Here is a 22,347-nt window from a genome sequence, read left to right on the forward strand (position 1 = left end):
AATTTTTGAACAGAGGCCCTCGGAGAGCCCCAAAGAACCGAAATCTAATCGGGCTGAACGGTTCATTAACCACGCGTGGAAGCGTTACAAATTAACCCACTTATTTATGATTATTTCTCCTTAAGTTGGGTTTTAAAAATGATTTAGCAGCCATAACAATTGAAGCCCCTCCCCGGACTCGGACGCGGGGTCTTGATCCCCTCCTGGTCCGGACTCGGACTCACTCGGAGATGCAGTCGCAGTCGTATCTCGCAAATTGCATAATCACCCAGCTGCTCTGCGGACTAGCAGAGGTGGCTATTCTTTATCTATTCGAGGCTGAAACGTGTTCCAGTCGGCTGCTCCATTTTAGCCCCGGCTGCCCCCGCTCCTGTCCACCGCCCCGTGGTAATTGCCCCGGCAATTTGCAATTGTGGCGGCTCTGTTCTGTTTCTGTTTGTGGCAGATTGATGCCTTAGTTTGATAATGGCCGAGCGAGGCATGCAATTTTAACGGTTGCCGCTTTTGGGGGCAGGCGGAGGAAGCAGAGTCACTCTCCGAGAATCTCCGGAGAACCATCTCCCGGTAGCCGAAATAAAGGGCAACGACTGGCACTGCAACTGTGTCAGGTGAGTCACTCGGAGACAGTTCCTCATAAAACAGCAGCACGTGACTCTGCCCGCCCCCTATGACTGCTCCGCCTCTTCTATTGTCTCTGAATAAGAGTGGTGGACACTGCAGGTGTCGAAAAATTAGCAAAAACAAAGTGTTATGTGCCGCAGAGCCCGAAAGAGTGACAATTAGGCGCATTTTGTGGCGCATTGTGCTTTTTTGTGCTGCATGTGCTGCATTGAACTCCCCCCACCACCCCACCATATGGCGGTGTTGCAATAACAATTTGCGCTGCACAAAAATGCGCGAGCAGTCCGGTCAGTTGAGCAGAAAGAGCCAAAAAAGCAAAAAACTGACCAAAATCCGAATTGAGACAAGTTGCGTGGCGAGTTTGGGGCTGCGTTGCGGGTAGGTGAGTGCTGCACTTTGTGGCAATTGTTTTGGCCCGGCACCGAGTCTCAAAGACGGTTCACACAGTTCATTAGCGAAGAAAACAAATAATGGAGCTTAATTGTGCAACAGATGATACAAATTGTCACCCGGCAGTGCACTCGAGGCGCAGTTGCCCAAGGCCTGGGTGGGGGAGGGTGTGCCAATAGCCCCAAAACCCAAAAAGGTTAATGGACAGCTGACTGGAAATCGTGGAAACCAAAGCCAGCGCGGGGACACCAATAATGCAGAGTGTGCAGTTAATAAATCGATTGAATTTCATTAATTGTTGATTGAAATAAGGCCCGAAATCCGAGAGGCACAAAGGAAAGAGGCAGAGCTAGATTGAGTGACAGAGAGAGGTGGAGGGACAGCGAAGTAAGGGAGTGATCATCGCCCCAGTGGGCTTGCAGTTTCGATTCTGACAGATTCTAAAGCGGAATTCATAAAATTTTTAAGAATACGTTTTTTTAAAATTTTTGAGAATCAAAAAACATAAAAAAGAGAAATGTAAATGTCCTCATAAATGTCCCTCCGGAAATGCATAGAAAGGACCATTGGAACCCGATTCTACAGCGGAATGCCTTCCGATAGAAGAATGCCTTCAGGAGGAAGACTTGCTGATAGATTCTTCATAAATCTGCATAAAAATGGCAGGAATTTGTATATCGGATACTGCGAAGACTATATCTTTGTCAACTGAAATCCGATTCTATTGAGGAAACCTATAATGAGTTGTGGATTGATTCCAAACAATCAATCAATTGGCATCAAAATCTAGAAGAGACCTTTTATTTTAGAATGTTTGACCAAGTATACTTCAAGGAAGGTACAAGACCAAGTCGACCTGATATGTTTAGAACGCTACAAGCCATCACATAGTAGAAAGGGTATTTAAGCTATGGCATCGCCAGAAATTAGCTTTCCCTTCTTTGTTAGTGGGACGAACCAGTAATAAAACCACGCGGAAAATATCCGACAAGGTGACACCGCCTGCGATGGCGACAACTGGATGCCAAGGAAAGCTGCAGATGCCACAGATAGAGATACACATACAAAGCCAGATACTCAGTATCCCAGGCTGGGATAATGTCTACACCGAGAAAAATAAATCACAACTCTCTAACTGCAATAAATAATTAGATAAAGTCATCGGTCTATGTATCCTCTGTTGGACAAATTCTCTGTTGGACTTTCAAGACCCTTGTTCTGTTGTGACTTAGATTTTTTCGAGTGGAGAGCCTTGTGGCATGGTGGTGCGTAGTGGCGTGGAGGCGCGTTGCGAGGCTTGTGTGGTGCAGTGGAGCCGCACTGTTGATTGGTGGCTTCAGTCAGTCGGCTGGCGACATTAATTTCACTTTAACAAACATTTCGCTTGTCTGCCGCCGCGGAGACCGCAAATGCCAAAGCAGACTTTTGCGGCCTGTGTGACAGATCATATAGAAATGTGTTGCATTTTTAATCAAAACGATCGATCAAACGGTAGTTTTGTGTTGCTGTTGCAGCCGCTGCTGCTGCTGCTGCGTTTGAGTTTCAGCTGGATAGGGAGTTGGATCTTTTTCATTATGTATCACGCACATATGGCGCTGGTCTTCTGTTTCGACTCGACTCATTCGATTCGTCTGGTTTGTTTGTCTAACCGCCGTCTGTCTGTTTGCCTGGTTGTCTGTTTTTCTGTTTGCCAGACGTGCCAGCTACCCTCTCCCTGCTACCCCTTGCTAGATTACTTTTCTCCCAGTGCATTCGATTTGTCTGTGCGAATGCCTCAGTTGACACACGATACTCTGGGACTGGGACTGGCACTGGGGCTGGGACGGAGCTACGGTGGCCTGCATCTGCGTTTCTGTGTTTTTGTTTGTCTGGCACTCGAATCCGTTTGATCGATCGCTGCTGAAAACATAATTCGGCCGGCGGGCCTTTTAGGGAAACCAAGCCAGCCGAGCAAAAGTCTCAATTACCAGCTCTGCATTGTGGAAATCGGAAAGGGGACTGCTGGTGGATGGCAGAGCCTAATGGCCCAGCTAATAGCCTCCGACCCAGCCCTAACCCTTAACCTTTACCTCTGGCCGTGCAGTCGCTGCACCAACAACCTTGAAACCGCACTATAAACAATCAAAAACCCATTAACGCCTGCTCCAAAACGCTGTGGAGGGACCTTCGCCCGGTCGCCCTGCTGAGGCACTCGAAGTTGTGTTACGAGTATTTACCAACATCATTGCGATGAGGCAGCACATTTTCTCGAGAACTATTACGGCGACTACAACTACACAAATTAAACAATCTAAACCCGGACACTGGCAGCCAGTAAAGTAGCAAAGTTGGTGGAAAATTTTGGCTTAAAACCTCTATTAATTTTTGACTAATGTTGCGCCCGCTGGTGTGTGATGGGGCTGCCTCCCCCAGCCAGCTGATTCCGGCCCCCCTCCGAATCGAATAGAGAAACAACTCTTTGTGCCTTACGTTTCTAAGAAGCATTTCATGCCCCGGCGAGCGTTGCATGCAGCAGTCTGGGCTGCAGATACGGACACAAATGCAGCGATTCAGATGCAGATGCTGCTGCAGGGAGCCCCACGTAATTTCAGCTCTGAATGTGCTGCCTGGTGCCACAAGTGTGACTATTAAATTGGCGGCGGTAATTTGAAGTAGTGTTGTCTCCCCGCAGATTTCCTTCTCAGGGGCTTGGTTTTTCGGTCTGGTCTGGTATGGTCTGGTCTGGGACCACACATCCAAGTCTGTGGGCTTGGGCCCGGCTTTTGGGCTTGGGTTTGCTTGGCTTGCTGAAATTAACTCTCTCATAAGTGTGCGTGTCTGCGGCAGGTCTGTGTCAGTGTGAGTGTGTGTCTGTGGGGCATTATGCAACTGCCACAGTCATGGCGGCACATTTGAAAAGCGAGTCTGAGACTCTCCCGCTCGGTTCTCGTTCAATTGAAGTTTTATGACGGCATTATTCTCCACACTGAGACAAAAGGTCTATAGATTCTTACTAGCGGGGCAGGGCACCCCGAACTGAGACCTCTTCTTCCAGTGCTCCGGTGGCCACCCAGCTCTTTTCATGGCCACTCCAGATTGGTAATTAAAATCGGAATCGCTCCGCAATCGCAGAACATCGCTTGGCAGAATCTGATTAGCAACCTACGCGCGACATTTTCTGAATTATGCATTCTGGCATTTCTGGCCTGTCAGACTGCAGAACTCTGAGGCTGAGGCTGAGGCTGAGACTGAGACTCAGACTGTCCAGGCCGGAGCTGTCAGGCGTTGCCCACATGCTCCACTGGCGGCTGTCGGAGCGGTTTAAGGAGGCAGAGTGGCTGCCGCCTTGCTGCCAGTTGGGTGACAAATCAATAGCCAGAACGTAGGCACAATCTCAGGATCGGGAGCAGGAGCAGGAGCAGGAGCGCAGTGCCACCAAGTGTAGGCATTAAATATGCTGCTGACACTTCGAAGTCTTCCGAGGAGACAGCGCCGGTAATCAGCAATAAACCATATCTTTCTCGCTGCCCAACTGGCTGGCAGCTGATATTGCGACATGATCGAGAATCTCTACTGGGGCGTGGGCTTTGTGGGTTTGGGGCTTTGCAGCTCTGCCAGCTAATTAAGCTGCTTGAATGCAATGGGTCCTCTCGAAGAGAAAGAATAACAAGTGGGACCGACGTCTGAATACCCTATCCTAATAGTTATTAGGAAATGGTAAAACATTAGTAGTTCAAGGAAGAATCAGTTGCGAAACTCTTGGTGCAAGCTAAATGCCTGGCCAGAGATACAATACTGGAGAAAAACAACTGAAAACGAGAAAAATACGAGACAACGACAAGCGTTTTGTAATGCTCCAAGTTTTGATGAGTTCAAAGACCCACCGTAAAATACAAAGACCTCAAAGCACAGTTTGCTGGCTGGAAATCATAAGAAAGATACATTTTACAACCGGCGATGGTGGTTACACAAAAAGCTGGCTTAATGAGCGGCTAAGGTCAAGGACTTGGGAAGTGGACTTCCCGTCCAGAGAAACGGAAGTGGGTCGGCCTTTGAACAAAGGTTTTTGGCTGGAAGCAGATAGTATCTAAATCCTCATTAAAAGCTTTCCATCCAACCCAAATTGTTTGGTTTTTAAGTGGCTGTTTCATTTTAATTTCCATTCTAGACATTTCTTTCCATTTAGTCTCTGTTTTGATTGCAAATCTATGTATTATGTATGTTTTATGAATCTTCATGATCTATTGAAAATCTCGTGGATGCAACATTTTTCGAATATCTTAATAATATAGCTATTTCTGGCAGTGTAGATCTCTAGAGGGGACAAAAAAATAAAGGAAAATAGCACAATTCGACGGACGCGGCGATGGCTTTCGGGAATGGCCTGACTGACTTGATACATTGTTGGAGGAAGTGATCTCATCGTAAATTACAAATTACACAGAGTCACGATATCAATTTCAGATATAGCCGATGTGTTTGTCGCTCTGCTGTTTGTTGTTATAATTAAATTGTTGTTTTTCTGTGGCTCTTTTGGTCTGTTGAGCGCACCCTGCCGGAGAAGAAATGCTCGGAACAAAACCGAAAAGCCCGCCACGGAAATTGATTAATGTATTCGAATTGATTGAGCGAGGCGAATCGGAGACTATAGCGACGAAGAATCGGAGAAAAAGCCCACCAAGCCACCTAATTGTGGAAGAATATTCCGAAAAGCCGCCAAATAATTTACATAAACAAACAACAAGCGGATGAGGTTGGGGTTCGGCTGAGGGTCAAACACCTACACAAGAAAACTAGTTAACTCTGCCCCAGCACGAGGTTCATTAGAGCAGATCCGAATGGAGCCCGTGGAAAGTGTATGTCTGCCCTATATCCGAATTCCTGCTGCTGGCGAAAGGTGGCGGTGCTGACCCATATGCGGTGAAAGCCTCTTTAATCAGCGACGCGGGATTTGCCTTGATTTTCCACGGAAAACGCGGCAAAGTGCCCCGTCATGGCCCAAAGGCCGCCCCAAATGCTATTAACTAACTGCGACTGCTGCCGAGGCTCGGCGTGGCCCATTTATAAGACAAACAGCCGATCCCCCAGTACGCCCCCACATCCAGCGGTGGATACCAGCGGTATTTTAATTGGAATTTCGTTGATGGCAGCGGAGAAACCGAATCCGATGATCTGGTTACTTATGTCGCTTATCTCCGGATTGGGTGCAGAATGTGAATGATTGTGGATGCTTCGTGGCGGAGATAGTAATAGATGTTATTGTTGAACGTGCAGTGCTTCTGTAAACAGACCGTTGTAAGCTAACAAGCTGCTATTGTTTTCCTAACCCCGATAGATTTGGATCCATCTCCCCCTCTTGGTTGCTTGTTTAATTCATGTTGACATCCACTGGGGCATCAAATGCATTGCCAAATATTATTGGAAATCCAAAGCGCACACGCAAATACTGCTGGCCAGAGCCAGAGCCAGTGCCAGAGCCAAAGCCGAGGCTTAATTAATAAAGCAAATACAAATATTTTGTTGTTTGCCCGCTGTGTGCATTAAAGCCCGGACTTATGCAATTCGAGTGCACCGCCGAGCAGCAACAACGACGGCCATAAATTTTCACATTGTCATGTGCGCGGGTCTTTTGTGGGATATTATTTTTGTTAGCATGTTTTCGCCTTTATCTGCCCAACTGTCCGCTGTCGGTGCAGTGTGTTGCACTTTTCTAACAAATTCTGCCAGCGAATTCGTGAAATATTTGCATGTGCAAGTGTTTTTGTTTCGGACAGCTTCGAGAGCCAGAGCCAGAGCCAGAGCCAGAGCCAGATGTGAGCTCTTGTAGGTGGTGGCCGGAGAAATCTGTTATGTCACCTGACAACTCGCGGCATGCAACACTTGCTGCACTGCTACACTGCTCTGGGTGTAATTGGAGTCACTGGCCAGCTGGCAGCCTAGCTTTCGTATCTCAGCGACCTTCAGTATTTTGTAACTATGATAATTCGAGCTCGATCTGGGAGCGATCCTGGCCACAGACAAGGTCAACCGGGCCGTTGTCGTTTCTGTTGCTGTTTTATGTGAATTACAAATCAATATAAAAATCGAAAATCAAAGAGTTGTAAAAAGCTGGGCAGACCATAAACAAGAGGCCGTCCACAATGAAATGTCCCAAGATGCAGCCGAGGAAACTGGAATTGGAATCGCTATAGACCGGGTGAATGGCTGCTGCTGCTGGTGCTGGTGCTGGCTAGCATTGATAACCACCATCTGGGATCGGGCGAACGGGCCATCGGAGATGCGGTGGCTCTCTCGCCTAGCACATAAATCTTTTCACACCCAGCGCGGCGGAGGAGATGATCGCCACAGAAACAGGCTTTGTATCTGCGCAAAGTGCATGTAGTTTTGAAATTTGAGCTACGCATGCAACGACCACAACACAAACACCAACAGAAACACAAACAGAACTCAGAACTGAGTCCAGAAAGCCTGAAGTTGGCTAATTACTAGACCAAACTGTGTTCTGAAAATGAGCTGCCACGTCGTGCGATTATCGCCAGTCATAACTTATGGCAGTCGCGCGGTTTTGTGTTTTTAATTGGCAAAAACGAAGCGGCATGATATCATATTGTGTATACTAGAGGCAGTAATCATTTATTTTTAGCCGAATCGACGGGGCGATAAAAGTGGCTAATTAAAAGGCGGCCGAGAGGGTAGCTGGAGACACTACAGACTGTCACTGGTGGTTCAAAGTGCGCTTTTCACTTTTCATTCATCCAGTTCGGGAGGAAGCCATTTCTGCTGGCGCGCCACAGTGCGTATGAGTGACGCCCCAGCCCGAGCAATGGAGAAATTAATGAACAATGCACCGACTGTCAGTAATGTGGAATTCACCTTATACCGTGGAAAAACGGACGGAATCCGTAATGAAATAGTAAAAAACCAAAACAACAAGAGCAGCGGCAGTGAGTGTGTTTTATGTACGAGTTTCTACGCCTTGATTGCGTACCTCGAAAATGTGTTTACAGCACTATTGCTATTTTTGTTCAAAACAACAATCCGGCGACTGCATACACGGCGTATGCGCAACACACGGAGCTCCTGCCCCTGCCTGGTTTTGTTGCTTTTCTATTTGAAAACGCATCGTGTCGTATGGCAATCAACGCGCACAGCTGGAAGCTTCTAAGTTTGTTTACCCAACAGCGGCTAAGGCAACGGCAACGGCAACAGCGGCATCTTGAAATGGGCAAAAACTGAAAATTATTTTCATTTTTTCGACTACTTTTTTTGGTCAAGTCCGATGCCTGATGCCTGTTGCTGCCTTTTCTGTTGGCTGTTTTTGTAGCTGTTAACATTAACGAGTTGCCAGGCGGGGAACACCGCCAGAAATAAAACTCCGCCGCCGTAATATTCCAGCGTATTAGAGTCGGCGGTGGGGCGGGGACTTGAGAAAGCCGCTTCAAATGGACAATCCAGCTAAAACAAGGGGCCTATTAAAATTTTAATTTACGCCATATTTTGTTGCATCAGAAGCAGAAAAGATGTGCATTAAACAGCATGAAAGTATTATGAGAGTGGTGTTATCAGCAGAGTATGGCTTCCTGCCAATTCACTCTCCAATTTCAATATTTATAATGGGAATTCAATGATATGGCCCAAAGTTAGTTCGGGCTGAAAACAATCTTATCGAATGTGCCCGCTTATTTCGAATAATCGCATTCAGTCAACGAATTCCACACGGGTTCCATGGAAAGTTCTCTTATCTAGACCTCCCGATGGCCGTTCGCCTTGGGATCCGAACTGGAAATCCTATACAGAGCACTACCCTCCACTCTACTCACCCACCGCCGAAAAGTAACTCAATACGGTGAGCACTCTATGAGTAATGCAGTAGTGCAAATACCTTGACTTCATTTGGGGCGTCTCTTTTTACTTTGAAAGTTGCAACGAAGTCAGAATTCACACGCCGCCGAGGAAGACCCGCCAGACAGACCATTTTCAGCGGCGCTTGGCTTTTTTCGATCTGTTTTGACGCTTTTTTAGTTTTTTGTTCAATGTCAGCCAAAAGGTTAACTTTAGAGTCAGGCAGACACAGAGAAAGAGAGGGAGATCGGATCGGGAATGCTATCCCACCATAAATCACTAATGACACCGACTTTATCTGTCTGTTTAAACAGCCATAAATCCCAACAGGAAAAGAATATGAAGCGGCATTCTAACACCTCTCCCGCTGCAGTTTATAATTTATTCGATCCCCAGACAGCGCCGTCTTTGATATAAAACTGTATTCGCCGCCACATGAGTTATGGGGCTGGCATCCGGCGGCCAAATTGCCCCGAGATGGGCTCTAGAGTCTAAGCCCAGTCCACTTCCTGTTCCAACTTTAATTAAAGCCGTCCTTGAACCGGAGCTTACGCAAATTCGATTTGAAGTTTGTGTGGAAGCCCCCATAACCCCATGGCCCCCATAAAGAAGAGCGATCGGTGGCAGATTAGCTCACCGCTGGAGCGCATTAACATCACAAACCGACCAGATCGGCTAACCCCGGGCCGGGGATTATGTTGACTTGAATGCCGATAATCGAAAGCAAATTGAATCAATAATAAGCAGCTCCATAGCTGTCAGCATAACTTTGAGTTATTGTATTGGGGAAAATCGTCATAATTTCCACTAATGTGCCACGCGAGCGACTGGCCTCCGCGGCCGAAAAGAAATGCGTTTGGCCTGGGACTAGTCTGCCCGCTTTCGTATGCCAAACGCGCTTGTCAAATAAAATGCCTGGTTTATGGGACAGTTTGGCGATTAAAAGGCGGAGGGAGGGGCCGATCCATTCAGACTGCGCCTCGGTGTCAGCGAAAGAGATTAGAAACCCAGCGAGCCGAAATATTAAAAGGGGCAATCGAAAATTATATTTAAATGTAAATCAAGCGCGACTGAAATTACTAAATATAAGTTATTTTAGTGTTTCAGGGAGTGAAAGTGCTGGGAAAGGGAGTGGGAGTGGTCTTACGCAAGACCTGGCTTCTAGAGCGAGGTCCGGATTCCAGACTTATCAGGGTCTGTGCTAAACATATGCAGGTATCCTCTTCTAAGGGTTCGGTTCTCAACTGGGGTTGCTCGAAGCTAAGCAAATAAAAATAAATTGGATCTGCAGCAATTAAAATATAAACCCTCGGTCGGAGGAGCCACCAGCATGCCGCATGCCGCATGCCGCTAGGAAATTACCACCATGCTAGCCAAACATTCATTTCGTGTGCTCGGCAACCACAAAACTCATTGCAACAAAATGATCGACGATAATGCTCAGCCAGCTGCAGCCAGAGCTAGAGCCAGAGCCAGAGCCAGAGCCAGAGACAAAACAATGGCAGTCGAAACAACCGAAAAAATCGAAAATCGAAACAAACGACAACGTTGTCAGAGCAAGACAATGTTGGCGAGTCCCGCATTTAGCGACAATTAAGAAATCAAACGTGGCCTGAGCTGGGCAATTGCAATGAAACCGCTCACCAGGAGCAGCACCGTGGCAACAGTAACAGCAACAGTAGCAATCCCTGATGACAGGCCACGAGTCGGGGAGTCAGGGAGTCAGCCAGCCCGGACTTTCCCCTCTAATGCAAATGTGCAATTAAATTGTTGCTGCCGTTGCTGCTTGCCCCAAACAGGGCGATCACAGAACACGGACTATTACTATTCCGCTTCGGCAACAAAGAGTTGGAGAATTGGGATCAAGTGAGCGTAACGACAGCGTTTGATAGCTTTTCGAAATAACGCTGGCAATAAATTGTAATTAACCTTTCTGACATTGGGTGGGCGGTCCTCCGCCGGAGATCTCACGTAACCGAATATGTAAATAGACGAAACCCCTCTGATTGATATTCGATTGTGGAGCCGAGAAGAGCGAAAATGATAACCCCTGGAAAGCGGAGCCATCGATTTTAATGCGCAAACAATTGGGTTCACTTATTCGCCAAATTAATCGCTCGTCTCTGGTTTTATGGGCCCAATTAAATAAATTTTAATGGGCGGCCCCCGGATAGAACCTCGACATAGAGCACTAGGCATAAAGCAGCATGAAGCCGCAGCCACACATGGTCACAGTTCGGTAATTTTCATTTCAGTTTCGAGTGAAAAAGTCTATGAGCTGGAGAGATGTGTATCTGTGGGCCGCAGCTGTATCTGTATCTGTATCTCACACACTCGCTGGAGCGGGCATCGGAAAGGGTGTGTCATTACTTCAACTGAATGCATGCCACATGCAATGCAGCCCAGACCCAGGCCGCCGACCAACGTGGGCAGGCGAAACATTTTGACAGAACAGTTAGTCAGCATTGGCCTTTGAAGACAAGGTGTTGCAGAAATCAATAGAACATTTATTTGCCACACTTTGCCAGCCATTTGTTGGAGCTTGGAGCTTGGGCCGCTGCATAAATTAAGAGTCTGGGCCGGCTGGGGAGAGAATGCTCCATCGATGGCAACTAAAAGCCTACAAAGTAACTAAAAGTTGCTAAGCTTGTGCGCAATTAGAATACCCGAAAGCCGGTTGTTTCTGCCGCACGGTTGTTGTTGCTGCTGCTGCTGCTGCTGCGATGTTGCGATGTTGCTACATGGCTACACATGTTGCTGGCGGAATAGTTGGTCGACTGCTTGGATTTATCCGTCAGTCCGCCAGTCTGTCTGTCCGCCTGTCCGCTTGTCCACCCGTCCGTTTGTCCGTTTGTTTGCCTGCATCTAACTAGCTATCTATATTTGAGCAGATTGCGCCGCTAACCTCATTGCAATCTCGGCTCTCTCAGACAAAAAGACTGGCTCGGAGTGACTAACTTCGGTTGCTGTTCAGCTGCCGGTTTGGTCGGATATCGGCACAACATTTGTTGGCCACATTCGCATATAGTGGGGATTGTAAACACGCGGACAAGTGTAATTTAGTTGTTGGTACAGAGAGATGGCCAGAGAGAGTTCTCGGCCAGTGACAACGCGCTGACTTGTACAAATTGAAACTTAAAACGCTCCTTTTCGGCCAAATGCCAAACTGGTTGGCCGAGGCGGCCCGACCGCCTGCCACATTTATTTAAATTGCAATTAGAGTGCCAGACGCGACTTATAATTAGCTTGTTGGCGGCTTAATTAGCTGGCGCGTTCCAGTGGGCCAATATCCAGTTCTTGCCACAATAGAAGAGAGCTTTGCCAGCTTTATCAGCTGAAACTCGAGTCTCTTCGGCTGAGGCTGATGCTGATGCTGATGCTGAGGCTAAGGCTGCCTGTGTATCTGTTTATAAAGCTGAAAGTCGTTAACCTTCGTTGTAACACATTCATCATCATCACTCACCTCGCCAGCAGCAACATCGCAGCTCCACAGGAACAGCAGCAACACGCACTTACCGCAGCAACTACAACTCACACACAGCTGTAAAAAGAAGTCGTCTTAATCTTAAACGACGTCTCCATCCATCTCCAAAGGCAGCCCCAGCATCAGCTGCTCTTAGAGGCTCTTGTGTGTGCTTGCTGCTTTGTGCTGGCTGCTTTGTACTCGGTGCTGTGTTGTTTCTGGCTTTTGTTTACCTGCATTTGAAAACAAGCAAGGAAGTCCAGCCAGGCAGAATGCAACGACGGGGCCAATGACGAATTGACGAGAGCACCGACCGGCCAGGCCTTAAGTAACTCAGGGGCCAACTCCAACGCATCTGTCGCACAAGCTGGCATTCAGAGGCGGCCAACAAATAAGCCAGCTAAGAGTCGGACAAGAACGATCAACTGACAAAGATCCCCGGGAAAGCTTTGCGGAAAATAAAAGGCATTCGAAAGTGTCACGTTCAGAACTAAATACGGGGAAAATCGGGAACACGGCTGGCTCGGCAAACACGGCCCGGAGGAGGGACACTCTCCGCTGACACTTTCTCGACGGCTGCCGAAGAATGCAAACAGCGGAGGGCTTATTGTCGCTTGCCGGATGTTTGGCGTTTGGCTGTTTGTTGGCAGACCCCGAAAAACAAGCTGAGTTAACTGTAAACAGTGTTGGCCATCAAGAAGGTTTCCTGGCGAGTGAAATAATTAAAATTCCATGCTCATAACTTCCGCAATTAAGGCGGCCAGGAGTCCTCCTCCGCTCCTTCCACTGGCAGTACTCCTTCAGCAGGCGCGGCAGCTAATTTCCACGCACAGTTGACTGGCGAAATGGGAGTTGTGAGTGGTACTTCACCGTGCCACAGCCCAGAACCCTGCCACTGCCACACTCGACGAAACGCCTTTGAAGTTGTTGGGAGATTCGAGAAGACCTTCCCGCTCAGGTAGATTCTGTTTCTCTGAGTGCTGTCCCAGCTGACGGGCTGACGTTTGCACAGCGAGACTGTCTGCAGTTCTGCCGCAGAGACTCAGCTAGAGTATCTACAAGATACAACGCATGCCACACCGAACACGCCTGCACTAATGAAGTAATTCATTGAACCGTGCTACGCCGGCGTGGCTTCCACAGCCATTACTCTACTGTTGCACTTCTTCCGCTTCCCCCGAACCCGCAACCGATTCCGGGCACGACGTCCCTTGTCCGCCCACACCTCCTCCCCTCTCCTGGCTTTGTGGCAGGCATTTTAATGCCACCGCCTCCGAGCCCTGGCCCTAAGTGTGTTTGTGTTTGGTTTGTGGCCCTCATGCGGCTGCCGCGTTTGTGTTTTTGGCAAACATCTGCCAAGGCTCCGTGCTTCCTGAATAGCCCATTAGATCACTCGACGACAGTTGTCCGCTTGACCTCGCCCCTAAAATTAAAGATCGCGTCCCCTGCGTCCACTTTTCCCGAAATGCGCAAGAACTTTATCTGGCATGCCGCGAGTTGAGAAAATAAAGTAGCCTCTGCGGGCCCCGAAGGAGTGGCTTCACTGGGAGAAAGTGTGGCTGGGTTTGAGGGAGCTTGCGGCCAAACGAGAGGAGCTGGATCCCCCGTTTTGGCCAGTGCACGCCGCGGAGTGGCCGCGGAGTCCTCCAATAGAAATATGCGTGTGTGCGGCGAGTGGCGGCGCTGCTGTGTTGTGCATATCAAAATCCATTAGTGGCTTTTGTAGAAATAATCAACGACGACAAAAAGGCAACAAAATAAATGCGAAATTAAAAACACCAACGGCCCCCCCCTTTCTAAGTCGCTCCCTGGACGGTATCCATATCTGAGGCCCGACTAAGTGAACATTTGTAATGGTCAGTCAGGCGGGCAGTGGCTCGTCTATCAGCAAACGCGTTTGTTCGACTGTCCGCTCGGCGGAGTCGCGGATGCAGATACAACTGGACGGGAATGTGGATGCATCTGGGCGCGATGGGGCACGGGCTGGAGCAGGGACTGGAGCAGAGGCAGTGGCAGGCCATGGAGAACAAAAACGAACTGTACTGAATTGGCCGGCATCTAATCACTTGTTTTCGTTGTTCGCCTCAAACAGAGCGTGGCGGGCAGCGGCGAGAGCGTTTTGTAAAATAATTACAGATGCGGTGGACGGCGCTCTTCATTATCATGTTATATATTTTTATTCCGCTGGCGATCTGCGGTCTGGTTAGTGCTCCTCCGCGGCCACATGGGCCGCATAGTTGTAAATAATTGTGTTTAATTATAAACTCCATAATGAGAGCCGGGCATTCAGCCACTGGCGATTAACTTTATCAACGTCGGGCTGGTGATTGACTTGTCGGCATGCAAATAGGCTCCTCTCTGCATACTTGCCTTGTCGCGGCGGCGGTAAATCATAATTCTAGGTAATTTATGGCCGTCAATGCGAAAAACAACGTTGCGTGGCAGGGTGACGTCACGGAGGGTTCGACCCCCGAACCATTCTCGATTTTCATTCATAAAAGTCGGGATAGTCGTTCAAATCGAGAGCAACCGGCTTAGGCTGGCCCACAGATTTATGCCCGTTTCGACCTTAACCAATTTATTGGGGTATTTATAAATGGCGACATTTGTAGCCTTTGCCGCCCAACCGCCATATACACTTTTTACGATCCGTGGCCTCATGAAAAACGCGAAAACGAAATCAATTCGGACAGTCGGCCGGAGGGGCGCTGATTGCTGGGGATTTGGCTTTTATTGCCCGGGATCAGCGGCGAGGGGCTAGCATCTCGGCAGAGCACGGAATTATAAATCTCTCGTGGCGTCAGCCGAATTGAAAACACCACTAATTCTGTGGCACTTTTTTGGCAAGCGTTCAAGGCTGACGTGGACGAGGCGTGGGACAAATTGCGGCCAAAACACGGGCCTCTCCGCCGACCGGACCTGTCACATTTGCGTATAATTAGAGCCCCTCCCACTGGTCACTAATCACCGATCGAGAAGAAAGTTCTGCCTTAGACCAGACCCCGGAGTCGACCCGTCTTCTACTCTGTTTGTATCTGCTTATCAGCGGCAAGACGGCGTCTCTAATTAATTTTTTCTCCTCCGACCCGAAGTTTGGGGGCCGCTCTGACGTCTTCGACGGTCCGGTCTGGCTGCCCACATGCGTGTATCGCGCAGCAAACTTATTAAGTCACAAATACATAACGCCAGCGTTTATCAGACGAGATAAAAGGTACAAAGAGAAACGCTAGGAACACGGGGAAAATGGGAACCAAAATAGAGTGAAACCACCAGAAGAGATTACCAGCCAAACTTCGACCAAACTGCCTTCTTATCAGCGGCTAATGAACGCCACCGATAAGGAAGGGGCTCCCTTCCGCCACCCCACACGTGTGCAAAACAAAACAAAATATTGGAACCCAATATTTCCGCTCAGCTCCGTCGGCCATCAATCACGGCAGCTCGAGTGCCGCTCAATAAATACTATAACTTTAAAACGCTTTTTCGCGCACAGCACTGGGGCCTTAATTGCCGAAATCAATTCAAAAGCCAGTTGAACGCGTTAAAAGCAGCCACACAGGGGCAGCGAGTAAACAAGCCGAGGAGGGTATCTGGCAGGGTCGGGGACTGGTGGCTGGTGGGACCACCGAAAATTTCAATAATTATTAACAAGAGGACGGCGAGTTCATTAGCGCCGCGGGCATCGAGCGAACGGGTACAGCTTTTAATGAAAAATACAAATAAATGTTGGGTAATTAAGACTTGTCTTGCGTACTTTGTAGTACTGTGTATGGCACTGGAGACAAAAATGCCCCGAAAGAATAGCTCTTTTTCTCGCTGTGCAGCCGCTGCCCAAAGGCGTTCCAAAACTTGTTCGACAACTTGTTTAGCTCTTTACATATCGACTAGAATCGCGAGCCAGCCCCATATACTACCATATGCGATAATGCTGCGAGCACATGATATAATATAATTGGAATGCGCCTCGCACACACACACTACACACACTATACACAGAGAGCACACTGTGCACTGGAAAAGTATCTGCTATCTGCTGGGTTTCCACACATTATCGAGCCTGGTTCGACTTACCGAGAATCATGCTCCGGCAGCAGTAAATTTCCATAAATTTACATGCCATAAATCAAATGGGAAATGTGTTTTCCTTGATGATCTCGCAGCCTGCCCCTTATCGCGGTCTGCGGAGGGAATCTTCTGCTGCAAACTAAATAGTCTGCCTTATCAGCCGGAGCTCGCAGTTCAGACCTCAAGCTGACAAAGTGCAGTCAACTCTTGGATGCATTTCCTCGTCGAAGACCGAGACGAAGACGACGGTGGTGACTAAGTTCCCCGCCCACGCACGTCTGGGCTGTTCTTTTATTTGGGGAGACCGCAAGTGCTGACGCCGAAAGCGATGAACTCATTCATTCATGCAGCGGCTCTTGGCCAAAACAGACAGCCATGCCGCCGAGAGAACTTTTAGCCACAACTAATGGGCTGTCTGGGGAAGGAAGTGCAGCAGCCACAGAATGAGTTAAAAACCGAAAAGCCCAGGTATACGTTCGATCGTATGACTAATTCGCTCTGTTTGGCGATAAACTTCGCAGAGCAAATTTGCACACGCTCTGCTCTGCTGGTCCGCTGATTTAAAAAGCAATTGCAGCTTTTACCCGGCCATTACGTCACCGGGGAAGCGAAGAAGCGATCGTCTCGAACTGTCAGCTTGTCAAAATTGTACAACTCGAAGTTGGACCCACTTTCTTATTGCATTCGTCAGACGGTCGATATGTATATATAGTATAGCTTACATACATATGTGTGTCTTTGAGTCAGTCAGTGGAGTCCGTCGATCGCATGTGGCGCTATTTATTGGCTACGGCACTGGGAGATAGCCGTCTCAGCGAAAATGCACGTCTACGAAAATATTTCGCTTGGGAACTTGGCACTGGGAGCTTGGAAACCGGGTCTCGGCAGCTAACGATTCTGACATTGGAGAGCTGCTCACCTGCGATTAGTAGGAAATAGGTGTTCTAGTTGCAAGCCTTACAAATTAGTCCCCCAAACAGATTCCTAAGGGAATCGGGTCGTCGGGGACGGAAATCAGCCAGTAGTAGTAGGTCCACCCAGCTAGGTCCGACATCGCTATCAACTATGAGATCATCGCACTTGATCACTAAGGTCGGCAAAAATTATTTTTATGATGGCGCCACAGATTTCAAAGCGAATAAAAAGCACAGCTAGAATAATGACCGACCCGGGACATGTATCAGGGGTATCATGGGGAAGGCACAGAATGGAAGTGTTTGTGTCGGAACCTTCACACACACCACTGCTGGGGCTAACAATCGTGAGCCAATCACGTAGGCATGATTCACGGAGAGACTAATCGCGACTGAATAAAAGCTCTCGAATAAAAATTAGCTAAAATAATCAATTACTGCAGCGGGCAATCGAAAGGGCGGATGTACGAGTCGAACAGGGAACTTAATTAAATCCGAAAGCCAAAAAAGGGGCGCAGAGTAAACAAACCGCCCACTCAGAGCCAGTCACAAACAGTGCAGTCTGCACAAATTGAAAATCGAGAAAAGCAACAGCCCAGCAGAAGCAAACAGAAAAGCACGAAAGGAAAAATATTTATAAAAACGAATTGCACTTCAGCGTACAATGGCCATAAATACGAAATTGTATGGTAAATTAATGCCATTATAGCCGCTGTGGTCTATGCCCAACACACACGAGGAATAGAAGAAAAATGTATTTAGCTTAGTAGCTGAATAAAGAGCCATATTTGAAGACCTTGTACGTGGGCAGGCTACACAACCAGTTCGCGGCTGTTGTGCCGGTCTTGGCCTGAGCTGGCCCAAACCCAAAAGCCAGCTCCGACAGAGTAGCACTCAGACACAAGGGCTGATATCAAGAGTCTTTTTGTGTGATTTCAATAATCTTGTAGGCACAGGTTTGGGGCTGAAGTATACACCCCCCTGTGAAATATTCTCTGAAAATGTTAAAGTCAGGGACTAATTTTTTCCTCTGTGTACTACCGTGTGCCTGGAGCAGCGTTTCAGTTTCTTGGCTCGTATATATACACGTTTCTGTGCCTCATACATATGGCGGCACTTGATTTGCATAACAAATGCAGCCCCCAGCCCCTGTCCCCGCGACAGCAAAGGAAAAAACAAAGGCAGAGTCAAGCCAAAAGCAAAAGCAAAAGCAAAGAAGCAAGCCGGGGTAGAAGCCGGGGCAGCGAGCCGTGCCAAAAACAAAGCCAGCTAAAGCTAAATTGTTGCAGAAATCTCCATATATATAGAGTCTCTCAAAATTCATCAAATGCGCACCCAAGAGTCGCAGCTCGTCGCGCTCAATTACCAGAAATTTCACTCCATTAAGACACACACCTCGCGCGTCCATAAAAAATGAATGTCTATCATTAAGACAATTTGTTCCATGGAGCTTTTTCTTGGCGCTTTTCAGCATTTCTGCTGGCCGCATCCGCCCGGGCCAGCACTTTTCCACTTCCGCTTTTATGCCAAATTAATTGGGCCTAATTACGGCCATTCAGGGGAGCTGGTTAGATCATCGCAGATCTGACACAGCTACAGACACAGTCGCAGATTCCGATTCAGATCACCTGCCGCGCCGCCGAGCGTGAATGAATTAATGCGATTTTCGCCAAAAACAGACGCGACAGCTAATAATAAGGCGAAATTAATAACCGCTGGCTCGGTTCGTTAAAAAATGCTAATTTGGCATACTTTGATGGCGCCCTTCGTCCGACGCGTCGGCTGTGAAACCTGGTGTCCGGCCAGGTGAGATAGCCACCTCGCCCTTCCTACGTAACCGCTCGGAGGGTGACAAAAAAATTCTCCCCACCCACGCAGCAGACGTGTCACTTGCTGACAAATTGCCAAAAGCTGGGAGCGTTACGCAGCAAAGGGAATACCCGAATTCGGCCAATAGGTCTACGTGTCCGAAGCCCAAAAGGGCCCACTAGAAGAGGTGCCCAACTAGAGAGGGACAGGAAGGGATTGCGTAGCACGGTGTAGCTCCGCCGATTTGTTTGCATTTTCACATACACGATTGATTTATTTATCAACAATTGCATGACACACACTGCTCGAAAGTCGAGCCAAAAGGTTAATTATGCAGCCAGTACAGGGCCCATGAGGAGTACAGAGTTTTTCCCGACAGAGTCAGTTCGTCAATCATTTTCTGGACGGCTTACATGCTTGCAAGAAAATCGAAAATCGTGTCGGGATTGTTTTCTTTGGCCGCTAAACGTTTTCGCTGTATTTTACAGCCAAACAAATTTTTTGACAAGCAACTGACAGAAACTGACAGGCCAAGACCGAAAGAACTGCTCCACAGCCTCACGGCTTCTCGGCCAGTTTGAAAGATGGTTCCAGCTGTGAAAAGGTCAACATGCAGACGACCAAGACATGCTGGGTCGCTCCGCGCCGAGCTATTGCCTTTGTCTCCCATTGTTGCCTCACTTTTCCCCGGCCCAGGGCCCATAGCTCGAAAGAAATGAAAAGTGCGCCTGAGAACAGGCCGAGAAAGGCATTTCTCCCTTTCCGAGCAGCTTTCCGAGCCAATATTGACAAATTAAATGCAGGTTAATGTGTCTTTAATGTGCCTTCTCCTAGTTCTCTTTCGTTGCTGGACGTCCATTGATGCACCATATGTGTGCCGGCTACGAAAATACACAAAATACTGGCGTATCTCTCAGAACCGACTCACAGATACCCACAGACGACGGTCCACGTGCGAGCGTGTGAGGGCCCTGGGTGTGTGTTTGTGAAACTGGCAGCCAAAGGCAAGGCAATTCAAAAGTCATTGAGGCGCAAAAGTCAGGCATAAATATTTCAAATAATGTTTGCTGGCCCCGCTGGCATTGGATCTCGGAACTCGCAGACACGGAAAAAAGCAAATACCTCCTAAGCACCAGCTCTTGGGCAAAATCGGAATGTATCTCTGTCCGGACAAGGGCCCAGAACGCGATAGACCGTTTCTCGGAGTGCACTGTTCGGGTGAGTGTGTTTGGGGCATAATTTGGTGAGAGTTCGAGTTCAACAGCTGAACAAGAACCAGGCACATTAACTCTGAAATAAGAACAACAGCGTAGAACCCGAGAACTAGGAGCGGCGGGCCGGGGAGCTGGAGAGTAGGAGAACGCAGAGTCGAAGAAATTCAAATGGGAAGAGTGTCTACGCCGATGACCTCGGTTAAAAATAAATAATGCCTTACATTGTTTGGAATTAGTTGGTGTTTTCGGGGCCCGGGTTGAGGATCGTTCTTATGGCTCTCCAAGATCTGGGTGGCGCTCAGCGATCTCTGATCGTGGAGATTCCCCGGCGTCAACACAGAAAACATCAGGGGCGCCCCAACAAATCACTGCTGCGACTCGGCAGCTGGATAGTTGTGACTGGGACATGCATATTTGTGTAGATTCTTGTACGACATTTATCACATCGGAAATTGATGAACCTGCCCGCCTGATAAATGCCTTCGGGGGAAGACAAGCGAAAGTCAATGAATTAAGATGACAGACTTCTAAGCTCCTGACTAGATGGTCTTCTCATTGTAATTAACATTTTTCGGGTCTTTCCAACTCCCACACCACTCTGAGCCGAAAAAGGGAACCGCCGTATTGTTTCAGTTTTATTTACCCGAAATTCTCTGTTTTACCAACCACCCAGCGCAAGTGTTTCGTTTCGAACTTATTTACATAAATGTAGGTACATTTTTAAATACGTATGTGGAGGGCAAACACAAAAGCAGCAACGGCAAAACGGCTAAAACAAAACAAGTTTACATATGGCCGCACATATCGAACAGTCTATGCTGTTCATTTACTATATAAAAGGGCTAACCATATCGAGAGTGTGCCTGTTGTGGCAGACAAAACGGGTCCCCTGTTGGGGAGTTGGGGTTAGGCGATCGACGCCGGTGACGCACGATAGAACCGGAAATTTCGACATTCTCCACTCGCTTCTCAATAAAAATGCAAATCAAAGAAAACAGCGCTTTTTCCCATGAATTACAGTGGAAAAAGCGGCCACCCAACCGAAAAGTAAACAAACTGCAACGGCGAATATGATTTATGAATCGAAGTCGCCAACGGAAGCGGTAACCGAGAATCGAGAACCGAGAACCGATCTCCGATATGTGATAACCCCAGAAGTCGAGTCGAGTGATGAAAGAGCGCCTCGTTGGCCAGATAATGCCTGCTAGCCAGACTAACTAACTGTAAACATGTATTATATAGGTTATCACTATCATTTTCAGCTTGAGAGGCGACAAGATAAAGTCGAAAACCGAAACTGAGCAACTCAACTCAGGCAGCCACCTTTTTGGGAGTGAAAGTATCTAGTCGCAATCACCGAAAGTATCTAGTCGCTGACGTTTCGTTCTAGGAACCCCCAAGACCCAAGACCCACAACACAGATCCGCAGATCTTTATGGCCGGAGATAAGCCAGTGATTTCAGAGTTTTTGCTTTAGCTTTGTTTTAGTTCTGTTTGCCCACCGCGAGTGATAAGCTAGTGTCGAAGCTCTATTTACCTTTTAGATGCGTTTGCAGCTGCTCCGGAGAGGCGAGTATCTGATAGCTGTATCTGTATCTGATCTCTGTTTCACAACACCGAATCGGATTCCGTATACACCAAATACTATTCTGCTGGCGGGCACTTCTCGGATAGATCCGATCTATATACGTATTTTGAATATATCTTTTGCTCTCGAAGCGTTGATTCACTTTTATTTATTCTCGCTGTTGTTGTTTCGGGCACTCGTTGTCAACAACAACGTTTCGTCATGTTTTTTTATTTTTTACTTCTATGGGGCGTAAAAAAATTTAGTAAGCGTAATCGAAACAAAGGCACTCGCGTTCTCGCTCCCTCCCGAGGGGGCGGTCGATGGGGAGAAAGGGGCGGGGGAGATACGGCGGGGCACAGAAACACACTCACACTCACACTGGCACGCAGCGAACCGCAAAGGAACTGATTTTTATGCACTATTTAGCTTTCTGTGTATTTTTATATAAGTCGTGTGTGATTTTCGTGATGGGGGCTTTTC

The 22,347-nt window shown here is 48.0% G+C and overlaps 1 protein-coding gene across 3 annotated transcripts in view; it reads right to left on the reverse strand.

Annotated features, from left to right (window-relative positions):
- Positions 1-22,347, reverse strand: part of cv-c (crossveinless c) — a 76,804-nt gene that overhangs the window by 54,080 nt on the left and 377 nt on the right. For all 3 annotated transcript variants that reach the window (XM_070280758.1, XM_070280756.1, XM_070280757.1), the window contains exon 2: positions 21,835-22,107. The gene's annotated coding sequence lies outside the window, so the exon portion shown is untranslated. The remainder of the gene's footprint in view (positions 1-21,834; positions 22,108-22,347) is intronic.

The sequence above is a fragment of the Drosophila bipectinata genome, chromosome 3R (assembly GCF_030179905.1).
Source record: "Drosophila bipectinata strain 14024-0381.07 chromosome 3R, DbipHiC1v2, whole genome shotgun sequence".
Lineage (NCBI taxonomy): Eukaryota > Metazoa > Arthropoda > Insecta > Diptera > Drosophilidae > Drosophila > Drosophila bipectinata.